The sequence below is a fragment of the Gossypium arboreum genome, chromosome 13 (assembly GCF_025698485.1).
Source record: "Gossypium arboreum isolate Shixiya-1 chromosome 13, ASM2569848v2, whole genome shotgun sequence".
Lineage (NCBI taxonomy): Eukaryota > Viridiplantae > Streptophyta > Magnoliopsida > Malvales > Malvaceae > Gossypium > Gossypium arboreum.
The window spans coordinates 33,225,617-33,247,904 of record NC_069082.1 but is presented as its reverse complement, the minus strand read 5'-3'; the positions used below and the strand labels follow the sequence as shown (position 1 = coordinate 33,247,904).

The 22,288-nt window shown below is 36.9% G+C and overlaps 1 non-coding gene across 1 annotated transcript; it reads right to left on the bottom strand.

The window, feature by feature from the left end:
- Nucleotides 1-4,214: 4,214 nt before the first annotated feature.
- On the bottom strand, nt 4,215-4,321 carry LOC128287699 (small nucleolar RNA R71). Its single transcript, XR_008278399.1, has one exon. It is a non-coding gene; the product is annotated as a small nucleolar RNA R71 (small nucleolar RNA).
- Nucleotides 4,322-22,288: the final 17,967 nt, after the last annotated feature.

Sequence of the window (22,288 nt, the reverse complement as noted above, 5' to 3'; positions counted from 1 at the left end):
ACCTTGGGTAGCCATAGTGAGGGTAGTTATTAATCAATTTGGTCTATATTATTTGTAACAACACGATTTAGACCCTATTTGGAATGGTGGTTTCGAGACCACAAATTCGAGTTAGAAAAATATTTAAAAATTATTTTTTGTGTTTATTATGTGTGATTTTAAATTTGTGAAATATTCGTTTTTTTAATTTTATCGTTTGAGTGCTCGATTTAAAAAAAGGGCTTAATAGCGTAAAATAAAAATTTGATGTTTTAACATGTAGGAGCCGAATTGAACTTATCTTATTAATATAAAGCATTTATAACGCAAATTAAACCATAATATATAGTGATGGACGGTTGTGGACAACCATTATAAGGATTATATATTAAATTATAAAGGTTATTTAAGTAAAATGATTAAAATGTTATTAAATTGTATTAATAAAACATAAAATAAAACCAAGTGTTCATAGATTCTTTGCATGACTGAAATTAAAGAAAGGAGAAAGAAAATAAAGGGTTTAAAGGTTCGGCCATTAGCAAGCTTGATTCAAGGTGAGTTTTAGTTCGATTTTTGATAATTTTTATTTTTTAGAGATCGTTGTTATGTTATCTACAAAGCCCATGCCTGAATTTTTTATTTTGATGAATATTTTGAGTTATGCCATTGATGAATATTTGAGTTTTGTGATATTAGTGGATGAAAAATGAAAGATATGTTTTGTATTAGAATTTTTGATGATTTTGAGTAATTAAGACTAAATTGCAAAAATAATAAATTGAGGGACTAAAATGTGAAATAAATGAAATGTATGGACTTGTATGAACATAAGAAAGATTTGGCCTAGGCATGATATATTGAAATTTTGCATGTTTTTTGTTTTGTGCAATTTGGACTAAATTGTAAAAGGTGTAAAATGTCAGGGTAAAATAATAATTTGCCCATTTATGTGTTTTTGGACTAAATTGAATGAAAATATGTTTGAATAAGTTTAATTTGAATATGTTTAGATCAAGAAACAAAGAAATCAGATTTGGATCGAGGGAAAAATAAAGTTGACGACTAGTCGTCCGGTTTCAATTTTCATCATCTGAGGTAAGTTTATAAGCAAATATGTGTTGTTAATTTTGGATAAATATGAGATTTATATGCTGAAATGAAATAAGTGATCTTTGGGAATTATGTTTATGAAATTGTCTCGATCAAGTTACGATGTCCGAGAGCCCCGTATGAACCTTAGGAATAGCTAGGATACATATGTCATGACATAGGATTCCAGATATGTGTTCTTGTGTAAGACCACGTCTGGGACGTTGCCATCGATATGTAGTTACAAGCAAGACCATGGGACATCGGTATTGTATTTGATTCGTGTAAGACCCTATCTAGGACAATGGCATCGATATGAGATAGCATGTAAGACCACGTCTGGAACGTTGGCATTGTATGATATATGTGATTGTCTGAGTATCCTATTCATTTCTGAATGGTTCAACGGGCAATGATAAGTTGTGATCGAAGGTGTAAAACAAGCTAAAACGATCAGGTATGAGTTAGCTGATTACTTAATTGAAAATAAGGTAAGTTGGCCATTTGATATGTGATACAAATTATATAAGTTATTAATGTGAACATATGTGCATTTGCAAAGTATATTCGGCTATATGTTATGCATATGTATGTGATGTTGTATTTTGGTTCATAAGTACATGTAAACGTGTGTGAACATATTCAGTCATATAATGATGTTATGTCTTTGATATTGAATAATACTTTGAATGTGTATATATGAATATGTACAATCGGTAAAGATAAAATTATTTATGAAGCATATGTTAAATATGAAATGTTGAGCTTGATATTATATGTAACTATGATAATATAACTTGGTTTGGTTAAAATAAGTTGATAATGTTATTGAGTTGATTATTTTCTTATGACTTACTAATCTATGATAGCTTACTTTGTGTGTGTTTATATTTGCCTCTGTTTTATAGATTTTGGAGATTAGTTACGAGCTCGGGGATTGTCAGCAAAGTCCATCACACTATCGACCATTGTTGGTATTTGATAAGTTTACACTTGAACTTATGGCATGTATAAGCTAGGTTGTTTTTGGTCAAGTTTGAAGTATGTATATATTAAGCCATGTGAAAATGGCTAATATATTATGTGAGTATATGAAACTTTAGTTAGGATTATATTGTTTTTTGCTTTGGAAATGGTTGATGATTTTGGATGAAATTGTCGTTGATTTGGCTATGGTTATGCGTAGATAAAATATACATGTGAACTCGATTGTTATGTTCGATTAAGGTATTACATGTGATTTAGCATCAATGGTTATTTGATTATGTCTGAACATGATAAGATATTATTTTGATATATTTGTTACACGGTACATAAGTTTTGTGTTTGGGTAAATATGTTTGTATTTGGTTAGGTGATAAAATGTAGGTGATGGTTATTAGCTAATTGTGATTCGGCATTTGTATATGTATACGTATATAATGTATTAGTATGATATTTTATATATATGATAAGATATATTTGTAATGTAATTGATTTGAGGTGTAAATTATGATTGGTATATATGTATATTAATTCATTTCCATGGTAGGATATATGCAAATGAAGTGATAGAGTAAAATGAAGAAAATGTAACCTTGAGCATAGCATGAATACTAAGCATGTTTATATTCGGTTAATGCTTTGGAATAAATGACCAAATGAGTAGTGAATTTTGTATTGGTAAAACAAAAAGGTAATATGAACTTTAAATTATGCATTTATGCTCAGTTTGGTCAAAATGATGTGATTATGTGTAATTGGTGTTGTGAGTTCTATTTATGTATGATTTTTATTTAGTATGTGATTGAATCGTAATATGGTTTGAATATTTTGTGCATTATATAAGTTGCATTAAAGTAATATTCGGCTATATGGTCTTGACATTAAAGTTGATTATGAGTTTAGATAATCATTAATGTAATAGTTTGTTTGATTTGTAATATGCACAAATTATTCATCATGTCAATTAGATATATGGACATATATTCAATATTTTTATTTCAATGTCTTAATGTTTATACATGGAAATTGTCATGTAGATATCTATGTTATGATTTTGATTAATCTAATGCTATTAGAGAGATGTAAAAAAATTTCGTATAATTGAGTTGTAATCTTTTAAGCATGAATAACAACGATTGACAATTTTTTTTAGCTGTCTATGGTTTAGGTTCAGTAATGCCTTATAACCCTAATCCGGTGACAGATACGGGTTAGGGGTGTTACATTATTAGCATAGTTATATAACTCAATAGTTAGATTAAATGAGTTTTTTAATTGGTTAGAAGAGAATTAGAGAATTTTAGCTCCCCCAAGTTAATAATTGGATGGAGAAAGATCAATTAGTTAGCATATTGGATGAAATTATAATCCTAGGTGTTCTACTATTGATTGTTTATTTGATTTCATTTAATTTGCATTACTTATTTTTATTTACTATTAAATTAGTTAGATAAACTTATTATCGATTAATTTGGATATGTTTAAAGTAATATTTGGTAATTGGTGTTTTGATTAATAACAACACTCTGTGGGATCGATATTTTATGTTACTTAGAATGATATGTATACTTGTGGGTGCAATTATCGATCAACAAGGTTTTGGCTTCATTACTGGGGAGCCAATTTCTAATTTTGTTAACATCAATTTAATTAATTTTTGCTAGCTCAAATTTTTTTTTTTTTGGTTTTATTTTCAGTACCTCTGGCTTTTGTATGCGTAGCAGTCAAAATCAAAATTTGTAACCACTCAATTTGGAAATTGAAAGAACTCTACGAAGACTCAGATGTATAAGCATCAATTTTGAGGTTGAAAATGAAAAGTCAATAATGGTTGCTTCTAATGAGAATAAGAATGTTAATAAGCATAATAATGCACAAATTCCTCTTGCAGTCCCTATTGCACCTAGATCCATCAGAGACTATGTCATACCAATAGTGGAAGTGAACAGTCTGGAGATTAAATCGACAGTCATTCATATGATTAAAGCTATTAAGTTCTGTGGTTTCTCTCATAAAGATCCCAACCAATATATGTGGAATTTCATCAAACTAGACGAGCTAAAGACTGGTTAGATAGTTTGTTGAATGAGTCGATTACAACTTGAGATCAAGTTGTGGAGAACTCTCTGGCTAAGTTATTCCCTCCAGAAAAGACAGCAAAATTGCGAAATGAAATTACTAGTTTCCAACAATATGAAGAGAAAAATTTACATGAGGCATGAGAACAATTTAAGGATATACAAAAGAAATGTCCTCACCACCAAATGTCAGATTGGTTATTGATTCATACTTTTCTACACTGGTTTGAGAGAGTCCATTAGAGGTAATTTGGATGTAGCAGCTAATGGGGCATTATTGAGTAAGTCACTCAAATAAACTTCCAAGATAATTGAAGACATTGTAGAAAACAATTTGCAACGAATTTCGAGCAAAATTAGGCAAGTAAAAAAAGGTCAATTAGAGTAATAGAGGTTGATGTGATGACTATTCTTATCACTGAAATGATTGCTTTGAGTGGAGACATAAATGAGAAACTTAAGGTTAGTAGGAAGCAACCAATTTATGTCATTTTTCATCCGTGCAGGGATAATCATCATTCTTGGCAATGCACAACTGATTCAGAACTGGTTAGATAAGTTGGAAATCCTGAGAGATAGCAGAATAACCTTTTTCCTAACACGTATAATCTAGGATGGAAAGCTGATCCCAAATTTGCTTAGGGAAATAACCAAATTAGTTTTTCACAAGATAGGCTAATAAAAGAATTGTAACATCTCGAAATCAGGCCTACAAGTTTCAGCTTTGCAAGGAAGCTTTCGTTAATGTTTGGAAAAAAATGGGAGTTTGCCAAAAAAGTAATAGAAAAGAGTTCGCCAGTGTTTCAACATAATAATGTTCACCAAAGAACTTGGTAAGGGGCTCGCCAAAATTATTTCAAGTGTGTTCGTCGGTGATCTAGAGTTCACTAAGTAAGTAGCAAACTAGGGTTCACCAGTTAAGTTGTGAACTGGGGGTTCGCTAGTCTGTTTGGCGAACTGGGCTGTGCCAGTCAAATATTGAGTCAGACACTAATTAGGAAATAAAGATATGGTGTATCTAGGGATACTTTACATGGAATTAACACATTTTCTAAGTCAAGTAGGGTATCCTAAGATTTCCATGACACTTAGGTCTATAAATACGACCCTTAATTCATGAGAATTCCCTTATTGAATATTTTGTTGTAAAGTTTCTATTCTGATTTAAGATCGTACCACTTAAGGTAAATCCCTGTTCCAGCATCGAATATGAGTAATGGGTGTTAATTCAATGGTATCAGAACTACAATTTAGTTGATTCTCGAACTAACGTAGTGTGTGCACGAGTTTAGCTATACATGCCATACATATATGTGATAGTGTGGCGACTCTTGACAATTTTTAATTGTGTTCTCATATAGTAAATAGATGCCGATCGGGTTACAGTAGATGATGTAGAAAGTAACGCATTGAATCCTGCTGATGGGATGGTGCCAACTGATACCCGACCTCCCACGGTTAGTCAGGGAGGAGGAGAAGGGGCTCAGAAAACCTTTCTCCACATGATGGATACTTAGTACACAGATTCCATTCAAGCAAACCTGAATACTCAACCCCCTCCACGCCTGCCTATTCCTCAGCTTATTCCAGCGGCACCCCAAGGTATGGATTTTTTAAGATTGAAGAGACTCCTAGTGGATAAAATTCTGAAGCAAGGGGCCGAAGAGTTCTAAGCTAGTATTGACGATGATCCGGAACAAGCAAAGTTTTGGCTCGAAAATACCATTTGGGTTTTTGAAGAATTGTCACACACACTGAAAGAGTGCATGAAATGTGTGGTATAACTGCTTAGAGATTCGGCTTACCATTGGTGGAAGACACTTGTCTCAGTAGTACCGAGGGAGAGGGTGACATGGGAATTTTTCCAAGAGGAGTTTCAGAAAAAGTATATCAGTCAGAGATTCATGGATCAGAAGAGAAAAGAGTTCCTTGAGTTGAAGCAAGGCAGAATGACAGTAACTGAATACGAGCGTGAGTTTGTGAGGCTCAGCAAATACGCTCGGGAATGTGTGTCAACCGAATCTATTATGTGTAAGAGGTTTGAGGACGAATTAAACAAAGACATTCAGATGTTCGTTGGTATGCTTGAGCTAAAAGATTTTGTGGTACTCGTTGAGAGAGCTTATAAGGTTGAGGAATTGACTAAAGAGAAGAGAAAGGCTGAGTCTGAGGCTAGGGACTCAAGGAAAAGGCCTATGAGCAAGTCATTTCAGTCGACATTGAAGAATTCGAGGGATTTCAATTCTCACTCTCATGCTTTTGTTGGGTTCCCGAATAGAAGTAAAGATAAACATTACTCGGGTACTAAGGCCCAGACCACCTTGATTGCTAGTGTAGGTAATGCTTGGCCAAGTAGGCCAGAATGTCCACAGTATGGTAGACGTCACCCCGGTGAGTGCCGTGGGAGTGACAGGACCTATTTCAAGTGTGGCTCTCTAGAACACTTTGTTAGAGAGTGCCCCAAGATGACAGAAAATGAGAGATATCAAAGTGTAAGATCGGGTAACACTATTGGTCATGGTAGAACGCAAAAAAATCCGGGTAATGGAGCAAGCAGTAAGAGTGCACCTAAAGAGTCTACTGTGAGACCCGAAGGCAAAGCTCCTGCAAGGACGTGCGCCATTCGCGCTTGCAAAGAGGCTTCATCCTTGGATGTGATTACGGGTACATTTTCTACCTATGATGCTACTGTTATTGCTTTGATTGATCTGGGATCTAGCCATTCCTATATTTGTATGAAATTGGTGTCTAGTATGAGTATGCTTGTTGAGCCTACTAAATTTATAATAAAAGTGTCAAACCCATTAGGAAAATGTGTGCTAGTTGACAAGGTATGTAGGAATTTCCCTTTGATGATTTGAGAACACTGTTTTCTGCCTAACCTAATGCTTTTTCCATTTGATGAATCCGATGTAATTCTTGGTATGGACTGGTTAACTGCTCATGATGTAGTAGTAAAATTTGCTAGCAAATTTATCGAACTGAAATGTGAAAGTGGTGATATTCTTCGGGTTGAATCAGATGAGTCGGATAGCTTGCCTGCAGTGATTTCTTCTATGGTTGTTCAGAAGTGTGTAAGGAAGGGTTACGAGGCTTACCTTGCCTTTGTGTTGAATACAAAAGAATCGAAGTTAAGAATTGAGTCAGTACCAGTTGTACGACACCCATTTCCATTGCTCCGTATAGGATGGCTCCAACTGAGTTAAAGGAATTGAAAGCCTAATTGCAAGAATTGACGGATAAAGGTTTCGCGAAACCTAGTTACTCACCGTGGGTGCACCAATTTTATTTGTGAAGAAGAAAAATGGTCCGATGAGGTTATGTATTGATTACAGACAACTCAACAAGGTGACAATAAAGAACATGTACCCCTTTGCCAATAATAGATGATTTATTTGATCAACTGAAGGGAGCCACAGTGTTTTCCAAGATAGATTTAAGGTCCGGTTACTATCAGTTGAGAGTTAAGGAATCAGACATGTCGAAAACTTCATTTCGGACGAGGTATGGTCACTATGAATTTTTGGAAATGCCTTTTGGTCTAACGAATGCCCCTGCGGTTTTCATGGATTTAATGAATCGAATTTCCTGACTTTATTTGGATAAATTTGTCATGGTATTTATTGATGATATCCTAATTTATTCTTGTGACGAATCTAAACATGCCGATCGTTTGAGGATTGTCTTGCAAACTTTGAGAGATAAGTAGTTGTTTGCTTAGCAAATGTGAGTTTTGGCTTAGAGAAGTCAATTTTTTGGGGCATGTTGTGTCAAGTGATGGGATACGAGTTATCCGGGTAAGAATTCAACCATTGTTGATTTGAAACCACTGTAGAACGTATCCGAAGTTAGAAGCTTTTTGGGCCTAGCCGGCTATTATAGGAGGTTCGTTAAAGGATTTTTTATGATTGCTTCTCTGATGACAAAATTGTTACAAAAAGATACCAAGTTCGAATGGTCGAAAACTGCCAACAAAGTTTTGAGAAATTAAAGGCCTTGTTGACTGAGGCTCTAGTATTAGTACAACCCGAGCCGAGAAAAGAATTTGTGGTTTATAGTGATGCATCTTTAAATGTATTGGGTTGTGTGCTTATGAAAGAAGGCAAAGTGATAGCTTATGCTTCGAGGCAATTGATACCACGCGAGAAAAATTATCCGACACATGATCTAGAGCTAGTTGCTATTGTGTTTGCGTTAAAGATTTGGAGACATCACTTGTAAGGTGAGAGGTGTCGTGTATTCACTGATCACAAAAGTCCAAAGTACTTGATGACTCAAAAAGATCTAAATTTACGGTAACGAAGGTGGCTAGAGTTGATAAAGGATTATGAGTTGGTGATTGACTATCACTCAGGTAAGGCGAACGTGGTCACTGACGCCTTGAACATGAAATCCTTATTTGCCTTGAGGTCTATGAACACTTAGATTACGGTGTTCTATGATGGTTCGATACTAGCGGAATTAAGAGCTAGACCGATGTTTCTCCAAGAAATCTATGAAGCTCAGAAAGGTGATAAGGATTTGCAAACCAAGAGAATTCAATGTGAGTTGGGTGTTGAATCAGATTTTCGGATTAGTACCGATGGTTGCTCAATGTTTCAAGTTAGGGTCTGTGTACCTAGGGATGATGAACTTATCAGGAAAATTCTTCACGAGGCATATAGTAGTTGTATGTCAATCCATCCAGATAGCACCAGGATGTATAATGACTTGAAGAGATTGTATTGGTCGCCAGGCATGAAAAGAGACATCTTAAAGTTTGTTTCGAAATGCATAATATGTCAGCAAGTGAAAGCTGAGCACCAAGTACCTTCGGTTTTACTATAACCTATGATGGTTCTCTAGTGGAAATGGGACCAGATTACTATGGATTTTGTGACGGGACTGTCATTTTCACCAAAAAATAAAGTTGTCTTTTGGGTCATCGTTGATCGATTGACGAAGTCGACTCACTTTATTCCGGTACGTACTGACTACTCATTCGATAAGCTAGCCGAGTTGTATGTTTCTGAAATTGTATGACTACATGAAGTACCTTTATCGATCATCTAGGATAGGGATCCGAGATTCACATCGCGATTTTGGAAAAAGCTACAGGAAGCTTTAGGTACAAAACTAAATTTTAGTACCGTTTTCCATCCACAAACTGATGGACAGACAAAGAGAGTAATACAGATACTGGAAGACATGCTCCGGTGTTGTGTTCTCGAATTTCGGGGCAGTTGGGAAAAGTATTTGCCATTGGTGGAATTTTTCTATAATAATAGTTTTCAGTGGAGCTTGAAAATGGTGCTTTATGAGGCTTTTTATTGGCGCAAGTGCCGAACACCATTATATTGGACTGAACTCAGAGAGAATCACATTCATGGGGTTGACTTGGTATGAGAAACCGAAGAAAAAGTAAAGGTGATTCAAGATTGTTTGAAAATGGCTTCGGATTGACAGAAATCCTACACGAATTTGAAACGAAAAGAGATTGAGATTCAGTTCGGTGATAAGGTGTTTCTAAAAGTGTCCCCGTGGAAGAAAGTTCTCAGATTTGGCAAGAAAGGGAAATTGAGTCCGCGTTTTATTGGACCAATTGAGGTGACTGAAAGAATAGGACTGGGGGCTTATTGGTTAGCCTTACCATTCGAATTGGAAAGGATTCATGATGTGTTCTATGTGTCTATGTTGCCATTACCGTTCTGACCCTTCCCACGTGATTTCACATATAGAGGTGGAGATACAACTGGATATGACTTATTGTGAGGAACGGGTTAAAATCTTAGCTTAGGAGGTCAAACAATTAAGAAACAAGAGTATATCCCATGTAAAAGTGTTATGGAAATGACATGGGGTTGAAGAGGCCACATTGGAGCCCAAAGAAACAATAAGAAGTCAATACCCAAACCTTTTTACCGGTAAGATTTTCAAGGACGAAAGTCCCTAAAGGGGAGAGTTGTAACATCCCGAATTAGGGTCTAGTCAGAATAGTGGTTTCGAGACCGTGAATCTGAAGTAGAAATAATTATTTTGTGATTTTTATGAGGTCTATGATATGATTACATGCTTGTGTGAAAATTTCATGAAGAAATTTTATGTGTAAAGTGTCCAATTTAAGTTTAGGGACTACATTGCAAAAGTTGCAAAATTAAATATTCTAGAAGCTTTAAGTATGAAATGGCTTTAGATTATTAATTAGAGGTCCTTAAATAGCAATTTGCCCAATTTTTATTTTTATGGACAAAATATGCATGCATGGGTAAAATTTTAAAGGAAGGCCTTGAAGGCATTTTTTTCTTTTGGTAAATAAAAGAATAAAAAGGGAAAACAAAGCCAAAATCTCATCACCTTTCTCATGCTTGTGCCGAATTTGAAGAGTTACCATAGCTAGGGTTTCTTCAACCTTTCAAGCTTGATAGTAAGTACATCCTAGCTTTGTTTTTAATGTTCTTTATGTTTTTGAGATCTTTGAAACATGAACTAGCTATGTCTACCATTGTTTTAAGCTAGTGTTCATGTTCAAAAAATTACCCATGTATGTCTTGCATGTATTTTGAAGACTTATGAAGGAATATGAAAGTTTAGTATTAGATAAACATCTTTTCCTAGGTGATTTTTCATGAAAACACGAAAAAGGACTTATTTGTAAAACATACAAAAATAAGTGTCAAAAATGTGATTTGATAAAAAAATGTGGGTTGTTATAAGAAGGAATTTGAATCGGCTATGCTTGGATAACAATGAAATTGGACACATTTCATTTTACGAGCTTAGGGACAAAAGTGTAAATATGTTAAATTTTAGGGGGAAAAGTGTAATTTTTCCATAGTATGATTTTTAGGCTCAATTGAATAATGTGGATATTAAATAAGTCAAATTTGCTATTATAGATCAAGAAAAAAGGAGTCCGGGCCTAGACCGGGGAAAGAGTAAGATCTTGAACTAAATCGAAGTAATTATCCATATTTTGTACCGAGGTAAGTTTGTGTGTAATTAATATAGCATTTTATTATGTGCGTAATATTTGATGTTATACGAATGGTTTAATTGTCTTGGTGAATATCATTGATGTTGTTTATTAAAGAATTGTGGTGACATAAACCGATTGAACCTCAAGAATACTTAGGGCATCATCATTTTGACATTTGAGTGGATGAGCTCTCGTATAATACCATATCTGGGATATGGCTTCAGCAGTGAAATGTGATCCCATGTAAGACCATGTCTTGGACATGGCTTTGGCATCGTTATGTGATCCCATGTAAGACAATGTCCACGACATGGCATTGGCATCATAATGAGACATCGTGTAAGACCATAGCTGGGCTATTGGCTTATATATGTTTGATCCCATGTAAGACCATGTCTAGGACATGGCATTGGGGTCGTTATGTGGTCCAATGTAAGACCATATCTGGGATATGGCATTGGCACCTTACCTTGTGTAGATGATATCCTGAGAAACCCTTAGTATTCCAAGCAGTTCATTGGGTAGTCCTAGGATATGGCAAAAGAATGACGAGGTATAGCTATCTTGAGTGGGTACAGGTAAGTATGCCAAACTCATAGTTATTAAGAATACGGAATGATACAATTTTGGCATAATGAAAAGTAAGGAATCATGATCTTAATTTCTATGAGACATTGTGAGATTTGAACGAGATAGGATATGATTATAGTGATTATGGAAAATGTAATGAAATAAGTGATATTTTTTTTGTGTGTTGAAATTACATATTTTCATAGCTTATTAATTTACATATAAACTTACTCAGCTTTATGCTTACTCCCTCTCTTTTCCTTTTTCTTATAGTTTCACCAAGCTAGTTCGGGTATCAAAGGGCATCGGAGACTCGATCAAACTATCAATTGGATTGCTTAGGTATAGTTAGTCTCTTTATTTTGAGTATGGCACGTACAGGAACTTGGTTGTTTTGTTATATGTCATATTAGTTTAACTAATGTGTTGGCTTATAAGTGTGTTACGATTCGTTTTGTATATGGCCATGAGATATGACCCACAATGACTATTGGGTTGTAAATCTATTCACTTATGCATGTATGAGCCAATTCCATTATGGTATGGATCTTAGTGGATGATGATCACTATGTGTGTGCATGAGTTGATATGAAAATGCATGCATGAAAATTTAATAAATATTGCTCATGGATACAGGTGTGTTTAGTACAATAGATTTGTTATGATATGAAGCCCTAATCTAGTCTAAAGTGTTGAGAAGTTTAATACACAAACTAGATTCATGAGAGAGTTCAAGTACCTTTGGAACAATGAATGTGTTGTGTAAATAAGGGTGGAATAGCTTGGAATATAGCTTTAAATTTGTCCACACGAGTAGACTCAAAGGCATGTGTCTAGAGTGTGTATGACACAAAGTCGCCCCACGGGCATGTGCTCTGGCCGTGTGTCCCTTGAACCCTATTTAATACAAACATAATGCCTAGTAGTAAACACATGGCCTGAGACACTGCCGTGTGTCTTGGCTGTGTGAGAGATACGACCATAGGACATGGGTGTGTGCCCGGCTGTGTGAAGTCTGCACCTATTTATGGAAAAAATATGAAATTTAATTGTCCACACGGCCTAAGCACATAGGCGTGTGCCTTGGCCTTGTGATCACATTTTGTTCATGACATCATAAATAGAGAGTTACACGGGCTAGGGACATGGGCGAGTCCCAAGCCACACGGCCATGTAAGACCGCACGGCCTACCCACATGGGCGTGTGACCCTCCAAATTAGGAAAATTTTCTAATTAGTGTATAAGTTTAGAGAGTTCTCGATTTAGTCTCAAACCACACCCAATGTATGTTTTGGGCCACGAAGGCCCATATAAGGGACAATATGCATGTGAATGAAAAGTTTTAAATTTGGGAAAAATTTTATGGCCCGATTTTGTAATGCCCCGAATTTGGGCCTAGAAGTATTGGGCCTTTAGTATGGGTCCGTAAGGAGGTTGTATATAACTATTCAATTGTACAAGGAAATGACACAATTAAATGTCTGCTTTAGTGGTTAATGGCCCTGAGAAGTGTCGGAGAAATCTTGGGTTCAAACCTGGGCTTTAGCAAAAATTTTGGTAATAAGTGAATAAAACCCTCGGTGCTTGGGTGAAGGCCTTTTAAATTATTGTGGTAAATAAATGACACAACGAAGCTTGTGGTCTAGTGGTTGTGGTGTCATTATGGTTGCAAGGGAGCCTGGGTTCAAGTCATGGCTCTTGCAATTTATTTTGGTATTTCTTTTAAAGGAACTTGGACTTTGGCCTATAGACCTTATATTTATTTGAGGATAAAATATGACACGGAAAGAGTCTGTGGTGGAGTGGCAAGGTGGCGTGTTGTGTAACTTTGAGGTCTAAGGTTCAAGTCTTAGGATGTGCACTGGAGTATTTATTTTGTTGTTTGAGCTGTGTAGGAGGTGGAGTTGGATTGGAACTCTGTCGTTGAGATGGTCATAAGAAAATAAGGAATTTTCCTAATGGTTGAAAGTAATCCCACATTGGGAAGCTAACATGGGAATAGGTGAGAAGCTAGCTTTAAATAGAGTGAACCAGATGAGTTGGTGAAAAAAAAAAAGGTGATTAAGACCCAATGCAGGATGTGCCAAGGTTGGTGATCGTGGACTTCGGCGCGTTCTCATAAACGGGTGTGTATTCACACCCTTCTTTGTTAGAAATCGGCAAAAGCTGAAAGCCGCCACGAGCGTTCTTGTGTGCTGAGGCTGTTCTGGGCCTCGATGGGTCGAATGGGTCCAATGGGCTCGATGGGCCCGCTTGTGTTAATCTAACTGTTATGTGGGAAGTTGTTGGGCCTAATGGGCCATATGAATGTGATTGAGCCTGATGGGCCATATGAATGTGATTGGGCCTGATGGGCCATGTGAACGAGATTGGGCCTAAAACAGCCAAATGAATAAGTGTGGATTTGTTAGTGTTCAGTAAAGGGGTTGTGGACCTAGTTTTTGGTAACTACTCAAGCAGACATAAAACATAAATAATTAATTAATCGCGACTGTAGACTAGTCATAAAGTTACGGTGTGGCAATGGGTATATGCATGTCTAGTTTAGGGAGAGCTTGGTACTTAAGCGGTTGATCGCGTTATTTCGTGATAGGTGTTAAATATTTATAATTAATCATTCTTGAAACTAACTATTATCACGATTTAGGCAAGTGTACCTATCGAACAGTAGTATAGTTTTAGCAAGACCGAATTGTCGAAACCAAAGGAACTAAAAGTACTAGTAATGACTGTCTTTTTATTATCTAGCCTAAGAATAATGGGGTTTTGTTTTAATTAACTAATTATCTAAACTAAGAACGCACAGAGAAAAGAATTAGGGAATTCCTTTCGGGAAAAATCGATTGACTTAAGACAATACCTAAGGAAAAATCCACCTAGACTTTACTTGTTATTCTGGCTCCGAATCGGATGATTTATTCATTCAACTTGTTCTGTAGATATCCCTAAGTTATGTTATTATCCCTATTGAAGACTAATAAAGTATAATCCCTAGATTGAATAACCAAGACTTTTCTCTAATTAACACTCTAGGGTTGCATTAACTCGATCTATAGATCCCCTTATTAGGTTTCACCCTAATCAAGCAAAATCTTGTCACCCTATTTCTAGGCGCGCAATCAACTCCGCTTAATTATGACAAATGTACTCTTAGACAGGGTCTATTCTGTCTTGAATCAGTATCCTGGGATATCAAAATAAGAATTAAGAACACATAATTAAGAACAAGTTAAATATTTATCATACGATTTAGAAAATAATAACAAGATTCGTCTTAGGTTTCATTCCCCTTAGGTATTTAGGGGTTTTAGTTCATAACTAAATAAGAAAATGTGACAGCCCAAAATTGACCCTAGTCAGAATGTGGTTTCGGGACCACAAAACCGAGGCATAAAAATAATTTAAAATTTATTTTGATGCCTATGATATGTGTTAATTTGTGTGTGACATTTTTTATGATTGATTTAGTGTTATAAAGGTGAATTTCACTAGAAAGGACTTAGTAGTGAACTTTGAAAGTATGAAGGGGAAATGTGTGATGACTAATTAAAACATGCATGCAAAACAATGGACTTGCATGTCAAATTCCCCTTTTTATAGGTGGTGGCCGGCCATGACAAAGAAATATGGGCTAAACATGTCATGAAACATGTTTTGTTGGGCATTAGGGAGAAATAATAAACAAATAAGCATGGGTAAGAAAAGAATGAAAAAAAAATGTGTGTGAGTGTGGTATCTCCCTATTGCCGTGAGTTGTAAAGGAAGAAAGAAAAAATTTGTTCATCCTTTCTTTGAGCCAAAACTAAGGAAGAAAGAGGATTTTGCTCCATTTTTGGTTTATAAGAGATCTAGAAGGAGATTTGGCTATACTTGCATCAAGATTAAGGTATGTTGAGGTTGTGTCATGAGATTCATGCTTGTTTTGGTTGCTAACTTGATGTGCATGTTAGCCATGGTTCAAATCCTTGCTATGCCATGAAAAATGGTATTTGGCCAAGGTTGATATTGTGTTAAAGCCATTGCATGCTAAATGTGAAGCTTGTTGATGATGCATGCAATGATGGATTGACTACTCTTGAAATTTCTTTTTAGTGTTCTTGAGTAGGACATTGAATTCTTTGTTTAACCATGACCAAAGTTGAAAGGGTATGGTTGTGATGTATTCGCCATGGTGCATTCATGAGCATGATTTATGCTTGTTACTTGATTGGTAAAAAAATAAAAAATTTTGTGTTTGGATGGGTATGAACCCTTGAGATTGACCTTGCACCTATATGTGTATACATGTTTGCACATGATGTATTGGCATGACATATATACTATTTCAAGGTATATATTTGCTTGTGATGATGTTTCGGTTATGAAGTACATGAGAGATGTGTATTGAGCTACAATATGTAATGCGTTAGTTAGTAAAATGCATGCTGTTTTTGTGTGGTATTAAGTGCATAATTGGCCTCAACATGGACATGCATATTCGCCACATGAGGGAAATTGGTGTGCATGCATTCGGTTAGAGGCAAGCATATTGATGCCTATTCTTGGCTTAGAAAATTCGCTAAGAGGAATATTAACTAATGTGTTGAGTTCGATTAGTGATTTCGTACATATGCAACTTTGATGCCTAATGAGTATATATATTGGCTAGGTATCTTGAATTCCCCTTCGATGCTCAAATGATAAAACCAATTTATTTGTTAAATTAAGCTCAAGAGCAAAGGGAGCTAAATCCGATAAGGGAAGGAAAAAGTCGTCGAATAGCCATCGAAATCGTTCGACCACGTCCGAGGTAAGTTTTGATATCGAAACTTAGATTTTGATTCGATTGAATGAAGTAATAAGCAATCGAAATTGTGCCTTTGTATGTGGCCATTGAGCCGAAATGATATTTTGCTAAGTGAATTGTGCATAAAAGTTGTGTTATGAAGTTGAAACAAAGATGTGTATAAATGTTCGAGTGATATCCGGGCTAAGCCGAAGGCAATTGTGCAAATTGTGACATCGGGCTAAGCCCAAGGCAATTGTGCGAGTTATGATATCCGGGCTAAGCCCAAGGCAATTGTGCGAGTTGTGATATCCGGGTTAAGTCCGAAGGCATTTGTGCGGGTTACCATAACCGGGCTATGTCCCAAGGCGTTTGAATGAGTAGCTATATCCGGATAAACTCCGAAGGTATGTGATTCGAGAACTTTGAACTTGCTGTAAAAATTTTCAGTTAATACGCTTGTGAAATTCCCAACAACAAAGTGCGTTTCGTGTGTGCTTTGCACACTATGAGTAAGTGTATGTGCGTATTCGCTCGATGATAAATGAGTTATCGGCCTTGACTAAGCCGTTATTAGTGTATGAATATAAGAGTTGGGATTGTGAAGTAAGCATGTCTTTGAGAAATTGTGCATATGAATTATTGTTTAGCTACTTGAATGCTATGCTTGGTTGTGTGTATATTATGGCTCAAAACTTACTAAGCATAAATTGCTTACTCCGTTTCTTTGTTTCTCTGTTTATAGATTTTGCTCGTTAGCGATCGGATTCGGGATCATAGAAGTTGAAGTCAACCACACTATCAAAGCCCTTTTGGTACTCCTTTAGTTGAGTTTTGGATATGGCATGTATAGGACTACCCTCGGTTGTTTTAAGTACTTTGTGATGTATATGTGTGCGGCCATGCGAAAATGGTTCGTAAAAGTGGAGTATGGAATTTGACCATATGTGGTTTGTAATTATATTTGGTTTCATGATGTGATTATGGTTTGGAATGAGAGAGTTGGTCACATGATCAGCCATTGGAATGGCTAAATATGATCATATGTGGACCTAAGTATGACTAGACTATAGTTGGTCCATGGGAACTACAATATAGGTAAAGCCTACCTTAAAAACAGATGCTGCCAGCTGCAGTGATGTGGATGTGAAAAATCACAAAAATTTGTAGGAATGGTGTTAAATAGTGAATAAATTATGCAATCGAACCTTGACGAGTTTATTTTCATATGAAAGTAACGAAACAATCATATGAACAGTATACCGAGAGATATTAAAGTTCTCGTGAGACAGGACCAGAACGGTTTCTGGGTCCCCTGTCGCGATTTTAAAAATTTACCATAAATTATCCAGAATTAATTAGAAGTCATGTCTTATATGTGCAGATTCCTTTTTGAGTCTAGTTTCATAAGAAATAAACGGCATCAGTATTGAAACCCTGTACAGAGAGATATTGAAGTTGTAACGCGCGAAGGTCAGTGTAGTCGACCCCTGTAACATGGGTGACTTTAACTAATAAACTGTACCAATTGGCCCGACCAAAAATTCTAGAAATAAATCCATGGATGGATATATGAGTCTAAATTCAGGAAAAATTTACGGAATCCATTTCCGAGTTGTGAAACTCGAGATATGCTTTTTAAGGCGACAGCGACGCAGTTTTCCAGCTTGCCTGGGAATGTCAAATTGGTCGGTGCCATAAGTGGTTTTGGCTTGTTACCCCTCGTGTCCGACACCGGCAACGGTCTCGGGTTCGGGGTGTTACAGAAAACATCTCAAAAGAATAAAGAATACAAAACATAAAGAAAACCCAAAACTCCTGAAGGGAAATTGAGGAGAGATCTTCAGTCTTGATGAAGAATCTGGCTTCTGAGATGGATCAATCGGCTTCCTTGGAGTAATTCCTTACTCCCTATTCTCCGTCTCCCCTTTTTCTCCTCCTCTAGGGTGTATTTATAGCCTTTTGAATGCCTAAAAACCCTCAAAATTGGCCTTTTCCGAATTGGACACAACTTGGGCTCGACAAGGACACACCCGTGGCACACGCCCATGTTCAGTTACTTCAAGCCGTGTTCGAGCCTGCCAAATTGACATGGCCATGTGGTGTGCCCGTGTGAGGAGGTCCAGGCCATGTTGATTTCGTACTTTGGCCCATTTTCTCCGTTTTTGGCCCGTTTCTCGTTCATTTCACTCTCCTATGCTCTCCTAAGTATAACACATGAAATTGAAGCATTAGGAGCATCGAATACACCAATTCTAATGAGAAATCATCCATAAAATGCATTAAACATGGGGTAAAAATATGTATAATTTACGGTTTATCAAATACCCCAACACTTCAGCATTTGCTTGTCCTTAAGCAAAATTCTCAACTCATAATCAAAATAAATTCTTCTCAACTTATAATTTCTAACGAAAATATCTCAGAATAATCCATAGGTAATCATACATTGAGAATTCAACTAAAAGAACATAAAAGTTTCAAACATTTCAAGTTGAGTATTTAATCATGCAAACAATGTGTCTCTCCGCATCTAAGTAATTACCTTTGATTCAGAATATCACAGAGTTTCACATCCTCACTAAAAATTCACTCAAATCACTCGAGGTGTTTAAGGACAATAAATGAAGCTCTCAATAGTCAATAATGAAAAGTCATTACCATAGGCTTGCTTGAAAATCAAATCTCCACCACTATAATTTAAGATGATACATCAATCAAAAGGTCTTTAGAGGGTTGTAATGAGGCTTGGTTAGGGGGTGTAGTCACAAACTGAAAGAAAGGGTTAGAATCGAGATTGAATTGAAAAATTGCCTAACTAGAAAAAGAGTTAATCTTCACTTGCGTACAACAGAGCTTCTCTCAGAAAATGAAATTACAGATATGTATTCATAGTGTTTTTTTTTAAGAACAAGTTAAACAATATAGACTAACTATTAAGAATAAAACATAGCTAAACAATCCATTCAACTCAAATCTCGACAAAAATATGGATTAATTTAGGGGATTTCAACAATAATGGGTTAAAGGTTGATATTAAGGGTAATACAAGAAATAGCTTGTTAGGCTCAAGGGGGTTTACTAGGGGTTAATCGTGAAGGTAGGCTTTTCATGGTATGAGTGGGTTAATCCTAAGTGCCTTAATCATTTTTACATATCAAATCAAATGGTGTGGTCTCAACATGTATAATCAAGCAAGTTCTAGAATAACAATTCACTACTGATGCACTCAAAGCAATAATAAAAGTGAGCATGAAAGAATTAATAGATGCTCAAAAGGCTCAAAAATCTCACAAAAATTATGGCTTTTTGATGCTTAGACTCGTGAATTCCAGTTCAAAGTAATACCTAGACTCGGGGAAACAACCTATAATTTTAAATTCTTAAAAATCAACTCAGCATGCTTGATTCTCTAATGTCTTAAACTTTAAAAAATCAATGCATAAATTCCTATGTTTTAATTCAAGAAATATCAATCAAAATCATAAATCAATTATAATTTATCCTAAATATGATATGAGAGTTTTTCAAGAGAACAAGGTGATTATTTAGGGATTTTTCTGATAATGAATGAATACCCCCTACATTTAAGATGTACATTGCCCTCAATGTACAAAAATGGATATTGGAGTGTAAAATAAGATAGGGAGAGAAGTGAAATTTCCTGTATGATGAATTCCTTGAACTAGAGTTCTAGAGAGGAATCGGTTCGAGAGTGGAGGGGGATACTCCAGCGGTCGTAGAGGTTCATTAGGCCATAAGTCCTGCGCCAAAAGGATATTATCTCTAGTGGTAGCTATGGTCGTGGGCGAGCAGGACATGGCAGTCATGGAGAACCTTTCCCAGTGGAGTTGTAGTTCCTATGCGATGATGAACTTAAGAGCTCTATATAACTATGATAAAATCAAGAAATTTTTAGGGGATATTAGGAAGAATAATTACTTATAAAGAAAAATCGAAATTGACAATTAAAAATAAAATTCTAAAATCTGCTAAAAAATAAATAAAAATAAAAATAAAAGTAAAAAGTAGTTTTAATAAAATTAAAAACATAAAATAATAAATAAATGTTTCTAAACATCTTCATCATTTGGATGTTTATGAATGGGACCATGATGAGATGCGGAGGTGCTGACAAATCTGCTGTAGAGTAGCATCAATGTTGTCAAATCGTTGAAAACACTACTGCTCGAATCGGGTGAGGTGCTCAAGGATGTCAGTATATGAAGCCGCCGTATGAACTGGACGAAAGGGTGGTGGTGGCTGAGTCGGTAGGTCCTCGTGCTGTGGGGGACATCATCAGGAATGTCCTCGTAGGCCTCCTCCTCGGTAGATTGAGCGAGATGATACTGGGAGGGTAGGTTCCTCTGCGTCTTTGAATCATCCTCATGCTAAGCATGCTCGAGATGCCTTGTGGAGACATCTGGCCGATGAGGGTGAGGGATAATTCTTGGGCCGGGGTGTGGAGGAGCCCGAAATGTTACACTAGTCGAGTCACGTAGGGGCCAATGGAGATGACCCCCTTCTGATGCCGCTCCATGTGGTGCTGAATATCAAGGGTGATGAAATAGGCAAGGTCGATGACGTGCCCTTGCGACATGCACCATAAGAAGTAGACGTCGTGGGTGTTGACAACGCCAGTGCTCTCTTGCCTCCCTGTAATTGTGTGAACTAAAATAGCGTGAAAATACCTAAAGGATGGTGGGAGAACTGATGCCTTGGAGCGGCTAGGATTGTACGAGGCTGTGCTAGGGGCCAAAGTGTGCCAGCACTTCGAGGAAGAGAAATGTATGTGGCGACTGAGAGCATGTAGTTCATTCTCCTCCCTGAACTCAAGCCTAGTGCAGCACCAAACTCTAGGACACTTAGCCTAGGCAAAATTGAATCATGCCAGGATCATCGGACCTTGTCATTACAGTCTGAAGATGGAATGTTGAGCATAGTTCCATCGTGAGCTCGAGGTACGTCGGCTCGATAATCCTGAAGAACAGCTCCCAAGGGTCAGTGGTAAAAAGAGCCCGAATCGCGTCAGCCAACTGGACTTGTTCGACAGCAGCCCAGTTGATGCAACGGCCCACTGCTAAAGGTCGGGCCCGTAGTATTTGAAATAGTTCTTCTTGGGGCCTGTTGGGGAATTGGAGGAAAGGGTGACGAATTTTTGCGGTAGGACCCGAGGAAGATAACGCTCCCTTCCTTTTCTTTGAAGCGGGGACATCGGATTTCTTTCCTCATGAAGACGACATCATATACTAAGGGAGAGAGATTCAGCATCAAAAATTGAGTGAGAAGCGGCGCACGGGTGTGGCAAGGAGGCCGTGTGGACTTGCAGCGGCTAGGGTTAGGGTTTTTGAGTGGGGATGACAATGAATAGTGAAACCTATTTATAGATTTTGGGATACACGGTCATGGGACACACCCGTGTGTCCCAATTTTAGCTCGTGTGTTTCGTGTTTTTCCTATTTTGGTGCATCTGAAATTTGACACACGCCCGTGTGCCTCAGACGTGTTGGATCACACGATCGTGTTGCACGACCATGTCTTCGTTCGCTTCTCCCACGCCCGTGTATGCAAGCCCCACGCCCATGTTAATTTAACAGGATCAACCACGGGTGTTAGATACGGGCATGTATTACGCCCGTGCTAGCTTCTCAGTTTCAACCACAGGTCTTCTACACGAGTGTGTCGAACGCCTGTGTTGTTTTGGCAGGCTTGACCACGGCCATATTGCATGGCCGTGGCGTTTAATCGTAGCTCGTGTTGGGGAAACCTTTTGCCCTATTTTCACACGGCCTTACCACGCCCGTGTGCTTGGTCATGTCTCTGTGGAAATACCTGTATTCAAGATTTCTATTAGTAAGTTAGGA